Below are 12,791 nucleotides of genomic sequence, written 5' to 3'. Positions count from 1 at the left end.
ATCTCATTAAGCTGTCAAAGACTGAATTAAATACTAATTACATAAGTGCTGAAACATAACTGCTGACCACTAACCTGTCAGCTAACCCACTACTACACTACTCCCCATAATCCCTTACATTAAGCACTAACCCACGATTGCCTACTTCTATTCTAACTGCTGACTACATGTGTTCCACTATACAAGTTAGTGGAACATGTTTTACAAACCCAACTTCCACGCTTATCTCTCCACTCAGTGCCATGTTCTCCTTCACGAAACTTTTCCCCCATCTTCTCTTTATTTCAAACATTTTTCTAAGTTCAGACAAACCTTTTGTGTTTTTGTGCATAACATGTATACTAAAAAATCGTCATACTTCGTACAAAAAACAATGATAGGAATCTTTCTCTCACCATAATTTTACTTAATTCAATGTAAAATTTTTGAAAGGAAAAATAATATATAAATTAGAAGGAAAAAAAAGTATAAAAAAAAAACCACAGAAAGGAAGAAGAAAATCACAGAAAATAAAAACAATAAACAAAAAAAATGGAAAATACTAATATAATATAAAATAAATATATTTTCTATATACTTTCTCCTATTCCAAAGAAATTGATAGGCATAGGCTCTATAACTCAAAAATATCACCCAACAAATATCTGGAAAACCTACTTGCTTGTCAATAAATTGAACGAACCCACATCGCTTGCCTGGTGGTATTTTCACATGTAATAATTGCCTTAAGAATGGAATGCCAATATATGCGAAATACAAAAGAAAGTGAACGTTTGACTTGGAATGCCAATATATGTGAAATATAGAAATAGTTATTTTGTTGTTTGCAAAAACTGACTTCAACGTTTCAGTAGAGAGTGTACGTTTGACTTGTAATGCCAATATATACAAAATATAAAAACGGTTATTTTGTTGTTTGCAAAAAATTGACTTCAATGTTTCAGTAGAGCTTCAAAGTTTCACTAACAGCAACGCAAAGTAGCGACACATGGGAGGAGGAGAAAATGCCACCTGTCACGATTCCTCTAGTTTATAAATCGTGCTATGTACGGTATTTTTATTTATTGTAATTTACTTGAAAGGTCTTAATGAGATTATGAGTAACAAATTTTCTTCCCCTCACTCAATTAACTAATTGGCTACCAAAATCTCAATTAAAATTATAAGGAAAAAAAAAAATCATAATCCATTTTAAAAACCTTTAAAAAACCCAATGTTGTCCATCAATTAAGTATGTAACAAACAATGTACATTACAAAAAAGAAAAAAGAAAAAAGAAGCTACTGAATAAATATCTATGTAGACTAAAAGATTGTCATACTTCGTATAAAAAATATTTATAGGAAACTCTCATATTTCATCATCATTTCCATGAATTGAGTGTAAAATTTTCAAAAGAAAAAACAATCAATTTGAATACAAAATAATATTTAAATTAGAACAGAAAATAAAAACAAAAAACAGAAATTGTATGCAAATGGGTAAGAGATAGTTAGAGGATAAATGATTAACATGTCCCTATATCTTTACTTAACAGCATAAACAAAACCCAACCAACAAAACAATTCATCATATCCCAACCATAATACCACTTCCTCTCCACACTACTAAATACTTTGTTCTCTTGAAAATAACAACGTAGTAAGTTCTCTCGCTCACCATCATTTCCTTAAATTTATTGTCAAATTTACAAAAGAGAACCACAAACAATAAAAAGCCAAAAAGAAAAAAGAAAAAAGAAAAATACTAATATATATAGAAAATAAGTGCCTTTTCCATATACTTTTTCTAGTTCCAATAAAATTCATAAATATAGGAAAAAGTCCTATCAAATAGAGTTTTTTTTGACGTAAAATAAACTACTTTTAGAACAGAAGTTAAAAATAATTTAAAAATTAGAAGAAAAAGGCAAAAAATGGAATATGAAGAACATAACCACAAAAAATAAAGACCAACAAACAGATTATTTACTATTCTCTTTGAACACGACCCTGCAAACACATTTTCCAAAAGCTAATCAAAATTAATACTAATCTAATGGAAAATTAATTGTCTTTTCCATACACTTATCTTTTTTTTTTTTGCTCCAATGAGATTTATTGGTATATGAAGAATTCCTGTTAAATAGATTTTTTTTTTCTTTTGATCATCATTTGCATATATAACATAAGTGAAAATACTTTTAGAATAGAAGTAATAATTAATATAAAAATTAAAACAAAAAATTGAATTCGAAGCACAAAATCACAAAAAATGAAGACAAACAAATGGATTATTTGCCATTATCTTTGAACACGACCCTGCAAACACAATTTTCAAAATCCAATAAAAATTAATACTAATATAATTGAAATTAACTTTATTTTTTGTACACTTTTTTATGTTCCAATTAAATTCATAGGTATAAAAAGAAGTCCTGGCAAATAGATATGTTTTCTTTCGCATATATAACGTAAAAAAAAACTACTTTTAGAAAAAATAATAGTAATAATAATAATACATAAATTATAACAAAAAATAAGGACCAAAACAAAAGAAGATATGAAAATCTCTTTCTCACCATTATTTTCTGAATTCAGTGTAAATTTACTAAAAAATAATTGAAAAAATAATAATATATAAATTAGAATAAAAAATAAGGACAATAATAAAAAACAGAAGAACATAACCACTAAAAATAAAGACAAAAAAGGAAAAAGAACGAAAAAGTACTATAATATAAAATAAATGTCTTTTCCGTGTTCTTTTCTAAGTTTCAATGAAAAGAACACAAAAAAATTGAGAAGTAGTGGATAAGAACAAAGGAATAAATAGGTTGTGGACATTGAACAAATGGAAAAATCTGTAACGGTTTTTTATGCATGCGTTGCTTACATTTAGACGTTTTAATTGTAATGGAGCGGTTTCTAATGGAACACAAGTTTTGGACTTAAAAGAGACACTTGGCAAATGAAATAAAGCCACTTGTCGCGATGTTATGCATTACTTTGAATGATTCCCTTATTATATGAATATATGATTAGTCTCTGTAAATTATTACTTATGATTTTTGCATTACAAATAACTCTAATATTTTAGAACCTAGTTTCTAGCTCTTTATTATTAAAGAGTGAGTTTTCTTCTACTAACAAAACATATGTTTGGCATGGATGTCTTGGACATACTAATTCTAGTAGGAATCAAAGACTGGTAAATGATGGGCTTTGGGCCCATTGGATCTTGATGTGTTCTCGATCTACGAATCCTTGGAAAATAAAAGGACCAAGATGCCTTTTTACATTTAAAAGGGTACAAGGCCAATGATATGCTTAAGTTAGTACATACTGATGTATATGATCCTATGTTTATCTAGATACGAAGTGGTCTAGAGTACTTCACCACTTGCACTGATGATTATTATTATTTTTATGACAATGAACACTTTAAGGCAGGGCCATTTTGTGATCCACCATTGTCAGGTAATCTTCTTACTGGTGTAAAGCGCTCCATCTACACAAATTGGTAATCGACTTCGTCGGTGGGCTGGCCCCAAGCAATTGTTTGGACCTAAGGGAATTTGAACCTTAGACATCATGAGACTACCACAAAGACCAAGACTCTTACCACTTAAGCCAATCCCTTTGGGTTTACTGATGACTACTCTAGGTATAATTATGTATACTTAATGCATTGGTAGTCTAATTCCTTTGAAGTGTTTAAAGAATTTCAGGCGAAAGCCAAAAAACAATTAGGTAAATACATAGATGCTATTCGATTTGATCAAAGTGGCAAATATCTCTTCGGGGACTTTAAGGATCATTTGTTAGATGCTGAAATTATATCATCAAATTAAGAATGGTTGGCGGAAAGAAGGAATATGACTATTTTAAAGATGGTAAAGGCTAGAATGAATAATGCTACTCTACCTATATCCTTTTGGGATATACCCTAGAGACTACAATATACTTCTTAAAGTTTTATTGCATGTTGGGTTCCAAAAGAAACTAGGATTGCATTGTTCAATAGTCTTGATGATAGGAAGCTATTTGTTAACACAAATGTCAAGTTCCTTGAAAAAGACTATGTGAACAACTTTAAGCAAAAGAGTAGGATGGCTCTAGAAGAAATGTCAGATACTAGAGTGGGTAAATCTCCAGAGTTGTTTGGAGATGATGTGATTGTATAAGATACACCACATGTTACTCCTTGGTGGTTAGAGTGGAAGAAAGGAGGAGGAGTTTCTTTGGGTTGTTTTTTTTTGGGAGCTCAAAGCTTAGATTGGTTGGTTTTGATGATGGAGAACATGTTGCGGTTTCCAGGGGATAAAGATTTTGTCAAGTCATTCAGCGAGGGGTTGAAGGTTCTCATTGTTAAGAGAGGTGGTAATCTAGCCGGCAGATTCCTTGAGGTGGCAGTCTACGCAGTGGGTGGCCTGATGGATCATTTTGATTCCCGAGGGTCGTGAAAGGTGGGGTTGGAGCCTTTTCATTGTTGAGTTGGTTAAGGTTCTTGCTTTTTTCGAAGCTTAGTAAGGCCTGGGTTTGTTTCTTCATCTTCGGCGTCAAAGGAGTCTGGGAAATTGGTTGAGATAGGGCTGGTTCAGTGTTTTGCAATTACCGAACGGGCTGGGTCTTGTGGCAAAGTTGCTGCACCATCTTATGCGGCAGTCCTATGTCCAGCGGCCAGACTCTCAGAGGTGGAGAAGAAGACGATGCAATTAGGGGAACCTTTGGGTAAGGACCAGTATTGTGCTACAGAGACTGTGATAGGTCTGTCTCCATTTGACGCACAGCATGGCTTTGCTGTTTGAGGTAAGCTTGCTTGCCATTTTGGTGATAATCTCATGGGAGAGAGTAAGCTGACAGGAAATAGGGTGTCTCATACTCTTCTTTGGGAGTGAAAGTGCCAGCTTGCCAAATTAAAGGCTGAAGTGGACCGAGCTCTGATTAGTGTCTCTGAAGGGCTTGAAATGTGTGGGCCTAGCTTTAAGCCCAAAGTTGTTGGGTGTAAGAAGAGGAGGAAGCACTGGGCTTAGAAGTTTTTTTCGAAGCCTAACTTACACGTCCTGAGGTCTGGAGATTATGCATTGCCAATTGTACTTCCAGTGAAATGTTTGGCTCCAGGGATGGGATATGGCGGTGTTGGAACTATTGGGTCGTCTACAGTAGAGCTAGAGGACGCCGGTGGTTCAGTTCTGCCTCCTTCCCTTGCTGTTCCTATTTTGGTAGACTCTTCTCCTCTTCTAGAGTTATTTTCAAGGTCAATTCCTTCCGGTGTTGGGATTGTTTGGGTCGCCTCCGACCGAGAAAGAGGACGCTGGTGGCACAATTCCACCTTTTTCCTCTATTGTCCCTTTTCTATCTAGTTCTTATCTCAACCAAAGACGAATTCTGGGTTAGATCCTACCAATTTTTAGCCTATGTCGGAGACACCTTGGGCCCAGTAACGTCTTTGGTTTCTGCCGATAAAGCCTCGGTGGTTTCTGGTGAAGCTGTGATTGTTTGGGCTGGGTTGGACTCTCCAGGTGCCTTTCCCGATGGTGCTGTGCCGAGTGCCGTGCTGCCTGTACCCATTTTCAGTCCTCCTCAGAGCCTTCTGTAGGACTCTTTGGTGGTTGTCCTGTTTACTCACACATCCCTTGAATTTTCTGAGTTGGGGCAAAGGAGTCGTATGGAATTGGATTTGTTTGCAGAGGAGGAACCTATTCCTTTGTCTTGCTGTCTAGTAGACAAGTTTGGGGGGAAGTCTGGGAAGTGGTCTTCAGATTGGGTTTTGCATTTGGTTAAGGAGTTCAGTCATTTGGTGGGGCTTTTGTGCGATGTTTTCGAAGGACGACTTTCGGCCTTGTTTGAGGATATTGTAGCTAGAAATGATGAGAAGGAAGAAGGTTCTAGCATGAAATTAGGCAATAAAGGTACGAGGGAAGTGAACAAGTTGGCTTGTTCTATTAATTATGACGCACACTGTAGTAGTGCTTCTCATGGTAGGAGCAAGGGGAGGGTGAGGTTTGTTATGAAGCCTAAATTATTTCTTAGAATGTTAAAGGGTTGAATGAGAGTGGTAAGCATTTGAGAGTTAGAAACCTCATTAGACAATGGAAGACGGATATTATTTGCTTACAAGAAACTAAATTGGAGATTATTTCTACCAACATTGTGAGGAGCTTGTGGGGTTACCAATTTGTTGATTGTTGTTATTTAGCCTCTTGTGGGGCTTCTAGTGGCATTCTGCTTATGTGAGACAGGAGGCTCGTAGAAAAGATTGAAGAGTAAGTGGAAGAGTTTGTTCTTGCATGCTCTTTTATAAGCATAGTTGATGAATTTTTTTGGGCCTTCGCAGGGGTATATTGTCCTTGTAACGACACTACCAGAAGGTCTCTCTAGGTTGAGTTGGCTGGCCTTACTTCTTGGTGGGAGCTGCCTTGGTGCATTGGGGGCGATTTCAACGTCACTTGTTTTCCTGTTGAAATATCAAGAGATGTTCGTCTAAGCGCCGCTATGTTGGAATTTTCTGACTTTATTTCTGAGCAGGGTCTTATGGATCTTCCTTTAGTAGGAGGGTCATTTACGTGGTCTAATAATCAGGATATCTCCTCTTGGTCTCGTCTTGATAGGTTCAATATTTCTATAGATTAGGAAGTCAAGTTTCTAGGTCTTCTCTAGAACAGGCTTCCTAGATTGTGCTCTGATCACTTCCCTATTCTCCTTGATTGTGGGGGTATTCATTTGGGTTCTTGACCGTTCAAGTTTGAGAATATGTGGGTTAAATGCTGATGGGTTTGTGGAAAGAGTGAGACTTTGGTGGTTGGCTTATCACTTTCAAGGCTCTCCTAACGTCATCTTTTCTAAAAAGCTTAAGGCTTTAAAGCTTGATCTTAAGAAGTGGAATGAGCAGAAGTTTGGTAAAGTAGAGTTTATTAAAAAAGCTCTTATGGAAGAGTTGAGTGCTCTTGACATATTAGAGGAAGTTTGTTGTTTAACTTCTGAAGAGAAGGAGAGGAAATGTTTGGTTATTAGAGATTTGGAGAATTCTATTGTTCAGGAGAAGATTAGTTGGAGACAAAAGTCGAGGGTTCTTTGGCTTAAAGAGGGCGATAAATGCACTAATTTTTTTCATCGTGTAGCCAACTTGAATAGGAGGTTCAATGCCATCGAGTCTCTCTCTCTCAACGGCTATGTTTCTTCTGATCAATCAGTTATCAGGGATTATGCTGCTTAGTTCTATGAGACCTTATTTGCTGAACCATATAGTTGGTGGCCTAGATTGGATGACCTCGCTTTTGACTCTTTGGATGCGGTTGATGCCTCTTTGTTAGAGCTTTCTTTTGTGGAGAGGGAGGTTTTAGAGGTGGTTTAATGCATGAATAGAGATAAGGCTCCAAGTCCAGATGGGTTCTCTATTGCGTTCTTTTAAGATTGTTGAGATATGATTAAGACTGATATCATAGGGGTCTTTCAAGAGTTTCATGCTCATAACAGGTTTGTCAAAAGCCTTAATGCCACTTTTATTGCTCTAATTGCAAAGAAGTCTGGGGCTTTAGATCTTAAAGATTTTCGTCCTATTAGTCTTGTAAGCGGAGTTTACAAGATCATTGTTAAAGTTCTCGTGAACAGACTAAGAAAGGTCATGATGAAGATTATCTCAAAACCTCCGAATGGTTTTGTGAAAAGTAGGCAAATCCTTGATTCAATTCTTATAGCAAATGAGTGCTTGGGTAGTCATCTCAAATTTGGTGAACCAGGGTTGCTTTGCAAGCTGGATATTGAGAAGGCTTATGATCATGTCATCTGGGATTTCTTGTTGTATATGTTGAGAAGATGTGGTTTTGGGGAGAAATGGTGTTCTTGGATAGCACATTGCATCTCTTCGGTGCACTTTTCTATCTTGGTGAACGGCACTCCGTCTGGTTTTTTTAGTAGCTCTTAAAGGCTTAGAGAAGGTGATCCTCTGTCTCCTCTTCTGTTTGTTATTTTTATGGAGGTTCCAAGTAGGTTGCTCACAGCTATTGTCCAGAGAGGTCTTCTTTTAGGTTTCTCTATGGGTTTTAGTCGCTTTGAGGTGGTTAACATTTCACATCTGATGTTCGCAGACGATACTTTTGGTTTTTTGTGGGGCTAATCTTGACCAGCTTCGTTTTCTTCACTTGTTGTTCTTGTGCTTTGAAGCTATTTTAGGTTTGAAGATTAACTTGGCTTATGGGTGTAAACTCGGAGCCGGTTCCCAGTTATTGGCTAAAACCGGGAACCAGCTCCAGGGTCCTCGGTTATTAAAAAATCCTAACTGGCACTGGAACCGGGGACCCCGGTTAGTCTCCGGATAATCGGATACTAAACAGAAAGAAAAAGGCATTTTTGCTAGCTTTATGCGCCTATTCTTGCAATGTCTTTTGCTGGCAGCAGGAGACTCATGTCCTCTACTACGACGGTGCTGTTGATCATCTCAGTGTTATAGATTTGGGTCTGTTGTGAGTACCCATGCCATGCTGGGGCAAATGGGCAATTCAGATACTGCCGGGAAATGGAATGCCGACGAAGGTCATAAAGGAAAGTTACGAGCTGGGAAGTATGGATAAGAAAAGCAAGGAGGAGCTATTCCGTAAGTATTTCAATGCAACTACTTTTGGTCTTAACAAAACTGAAAGTGGATTTGAGGAGAGCAAACGAAGAGTACCCAGTTGTCCAGATCTTCTCCACAACTAGTAGAATTTTCGTCTTCACACTTTGGTTTTTTTTTTTTTTTGAAAAAAAAAAGAAGAGATTTTGTTGAATTTCATCCAAAATACCCTCGTTTTTCTCACCATTTTTGTGCAAGTAGTTTGATGGTTTCGTAGTTTATGGGGGAAAACCGGGGGTAATTTGGTATTTTAATTCCTTTGATCTTTTGAATGGAGGAGGATATCCAAGAAAATGGACGATCTAATATGTATAGAAATGGAGAGTTAAACTTTACAGTGACTACAATGGTACCTTTTATTGCTAGAATCTCTTTATGTACTTGCTTTAGATCCTTTTTGGTTTAGCTTTTCTCTTGAGAATAGGAAGAGTAGCAAACATGTAACGTTAGAAGCATAGATTCATATCTTTTATATTTTTTAATTCACACACACACACACACACACACGCAAACATGTAACATTAGAAGCATAGATTCATATCTTTTATATTTTTTAATTCACACACACACACACACACACACGGTTATAAATAACTGTGTACCAAATTGGTTTCCCAGTTTTTCGGTTATCTGGAGCCAGTTGGTGCCCGGTTACAGTTTCCCGGCCGGTTATAATCGGCCCGGAATTACACCCCTAACTTGGCTAAGTCTGTCTTGGTTCTAGTGTGTTGTGTGGATAATGTGGATGGTTTGAGAAGCTCCGTCATGATTTCTTATGGGGAGGTCTAGGTGAAGAGTTCAAATATCACCTGGTTAGCTGGTTCAAGGTTTGTTCTCCTATTTTTAAAGGAGGTTTGGGCATTTTGGAATTTGAGGATCTTCAACAAGGCTTTGCTAGGGAAGTGGTTGTGGCGTTATGTGCATGAGAGAGAGGCTTGGTGGGAACTTATTGTGGATGCTAAGTATGGTGGTGTGTGGGATGGGTGGTGCTCCTTAGATCCCCTTGGGTCTCATAGAGTGGGGGTTTGGAAGAATATTAGGAAGTGGTTGGTAGCGTTTTTACCGATGATTAAAAATAGTGATTTTGGTTTTGAAAACTAAATCGGCTTTGAACGACTATGTGGATTTTAATATTTATAATTGAATCACTCGCAATAGTACGAATCAGTAGTACTATAGTAAGGGTTATCGAACCACAAGAATTGGGGGGTTGTTTTGCGTAATAGAATATTTAAGATGTTATCCAATTTAACCTTGAAAAAGATATTTTGTTTGATTTTAAAAACTAAGTTAACACAAGCTAAGAACAATAAAAATGGAGAGACTTAGAGAATGCAAAATCTTAAGGTAATGATCGCATCAAATCCGCATACTAATGGAAAGCTTAAAGTCTAACATGTATCTTCCTAACATGCATGATATGAGCGCATAATGGGTGTCAACCACACAACGACATCGACATAAAGATTACTTTGGTTAAGATATAATAATAAGGCATCTTAGTTTCACACCAATCACTTACCACATAAAAGTTACACTACAATGAAAAAGCATTTAGACTACGAAAGGTGTGTAGTGATTAGTGTTCCCTAGCATGCCTTATAAAACATCTTAATAAGCATACACAAGGCATGAAGTACTTTAATTAAGAAATAATGATAAGACATTTTACGCATAACCCCTTCACCTAACATCTACTTGTGAACGAATCATGACCCTTGGCATGCCTTAATAAGCAAAACATGACTCATGTTAAACGGTACCATTGCATAGCCATTGTTTCCTCAATCACAGAAATCGGAAACGTTGGTTTAACTCAAGAAATCTAAGAACTCTCATAGACAAGAAGTACTCTTTTTCATGAATCAATATAGATTGAAAAGCAATAACAAAACTGTTTTGCAATCGTAAAAGCAAGGGTTTTGCAATCTCAAGACCATGCAATCATCATACATATCGAGAAAAACCTAAAAACATCAAGAACAAACCACTGTTTTTGGAAAAGAATTGATCAAAACCCTAAGAACGGATTTAGCTATGCATAATTAAAACTAATCTAAGCATGTAATTTAAGAAAAACAGTAAAGAAACAAGCTGGAAATGAATTAAAAACACTAGATTAAAAGTATAAAATTCGGATTACATGAAAAGAGATGAAAAGGAAAGACAAAACCTAAGCTAGAAATGCAAAGACAATAAGAAAAACTAAAGAAAAGCATTAAAGAGACTAGGTTACGCTTTTTGGAATTTTCGGATTCCAGAGTTGTCTCAAAAAGAAAAGGAAACAAACACTAAAGAAAGAAGAAAAGATTGCTAAAAATAAATAAGAAAAAGAATTGCATCAAAGTAAATCAAAGCTTTATTGAAAAAACGGAATTAAAATGACTTACAAAATTAAAATAAACTAATCTAAGTTCTTTGGAAAATGTAAATGAAAAGGTTGCATCAAAGGATTGCAACTAAAAAATAAAAGAAAACTAATTATGAAAAATTCTCTCTCGGCTCTTCTCTACTTATAGAGAATTTGATGTATCAAAATCTCTCAAACAATCCATCTTAGCCGCATAAATGAAGAGTGTCGATATCTCATTTCAATCGCACAACTTGATTTTGAATTTTGAATCGCAAAAAGATTGGGTTGATATCTGCAGCTTTATCCATAAGATTTGAAATCGCTCGATCAACCCTCTAAGTCGCTTGATCGACTTTTGCTCGATCAATTTTGCTGTTGCCCTGTGTCGTTTGATTGCATGTCGCATGATTGATTTTTCTTCGACTAATGAATTTTGATCGATCGATTTGCCTTGGCCGATTTTCCAATTGGTAGGAGCAAACTTGAACTCTAGAAATGATAGAAATCATCCTTGATTTATTTTCAGGTCTAAGTCGGATGTTTTGAATTAGTTTTCAATTAAGACTTGAAAATAAGACAAAACCTAAAAGCACAACAAAACATTATATTTACAACACAAACTAGGTATAACATATGTGAATTAAGAGGTTTTGAATAGAATATTTCAAGACTTATCAGTGGTGGAGTTTTTTTTGTAATCATACCAGAGTTATTTTAGGTCATGGGACTAGGATCAGGAAGCTTCTTTCCCCTGGAGAAGTATTTGGCGGACCAAGGTGCCCTTGAAAGTGGCTTTTTTTTGCTTGATCGGTGGCACTAGGGAAGATCCTTACCTTGGATAATCTTAGAAAGAAGCTTGTCATTGTGATTGATAGGTGTTGTTTGTGCAAAATGAATGGGGAGTATGTGGACCATATTCTTCTCCATTGTGAGGTTGCTTATGCCTTATGGAATGCCATTTTCAGCCACTTCAGTTTGTCTTGGGTTATGCCTTTTCGGGTGATCGCTCTATTCGCTTGCTGGTGGACAGGTGTGCTTTCGGAGTGCTGTAGTGTGAAAGATGGTTCCTTGCATTTTTTGGTGCTTGTGGTAGGAACATAATGATAGAAACTTCGAGGACAAAGAAAAGACGATTGAGGAGCTTAGAACTTTCTTTTTTTATTCTTTGTTCTCTTCGACTGCTGCGTTCCTAACTCCCTTAGAGATTAGCTTTCATCTTTTTTCTTCTCCGCCTTGGTCACTTTTCTTGTATACTCTCTGTATACATGTCTGTGCTTTGCGTTTTAATGATATTTCTCTCATCAAAAAAAAAAAAAGAAAAAAAAGAAACCCAGTATCATCATCATCATTGTGGGAGGATATATTCATGTTCTTGGGTAAAGCTTGTGAAGCTATCTCTGAAAAAAATTTGAACTGAATCCCAAGATATATGATGGAGTGGTTAATGATGTGGATGCTATGACGACATTAAATCTATAGGTTGTAAATGGGTCTACAAGTAGAAGAAATGGTAGATGGGAAGGGTGAAATCTTTAAGGTAAGGCTGATTGGAAAATGTCTTTCTCAGAAAGAAGAAATCAACAATGAAAAAACATTTTCATCGGTAGCCATGCTTAAGTCTGTCCATACCCTCGTAGCCATTTGTTAGATTATGGGGTTTGACAAATGGAAGTTGAGATGACCATTTAAATGGTCATTTTGATGAGAGCATGTATATGATGCAGTCAGATGGGTTTTTATCTAAGAGCCAAGAGTATATAATATGCAAGATGCAAAGGTTTAGCTATGAATTTAAACAAGCATCCAAGTCATGAAACATTAGATTTGATAAGGAAAATCAAAATGT

Source organism: Alnus glutinosa, chromosome 6 (genome assembly GCF_958979055.1).
Source record: "Alnus glutinosa chromosome 6, dhAlnGlut1.1, whole genome shotgun sequence".
Taxonomy (NCBI): domain Eukaryota; kingdom Viridiplantae; phylum Streptophyta; class Magnoliopsida; order Fagales; family Betulaceae; genus Alnus; species Alnus glutinosa.
The sequence above is the reverse complement of the archived record's forward strand: the minus strand, read 5'-3'. Positions refer to the sequence as shown.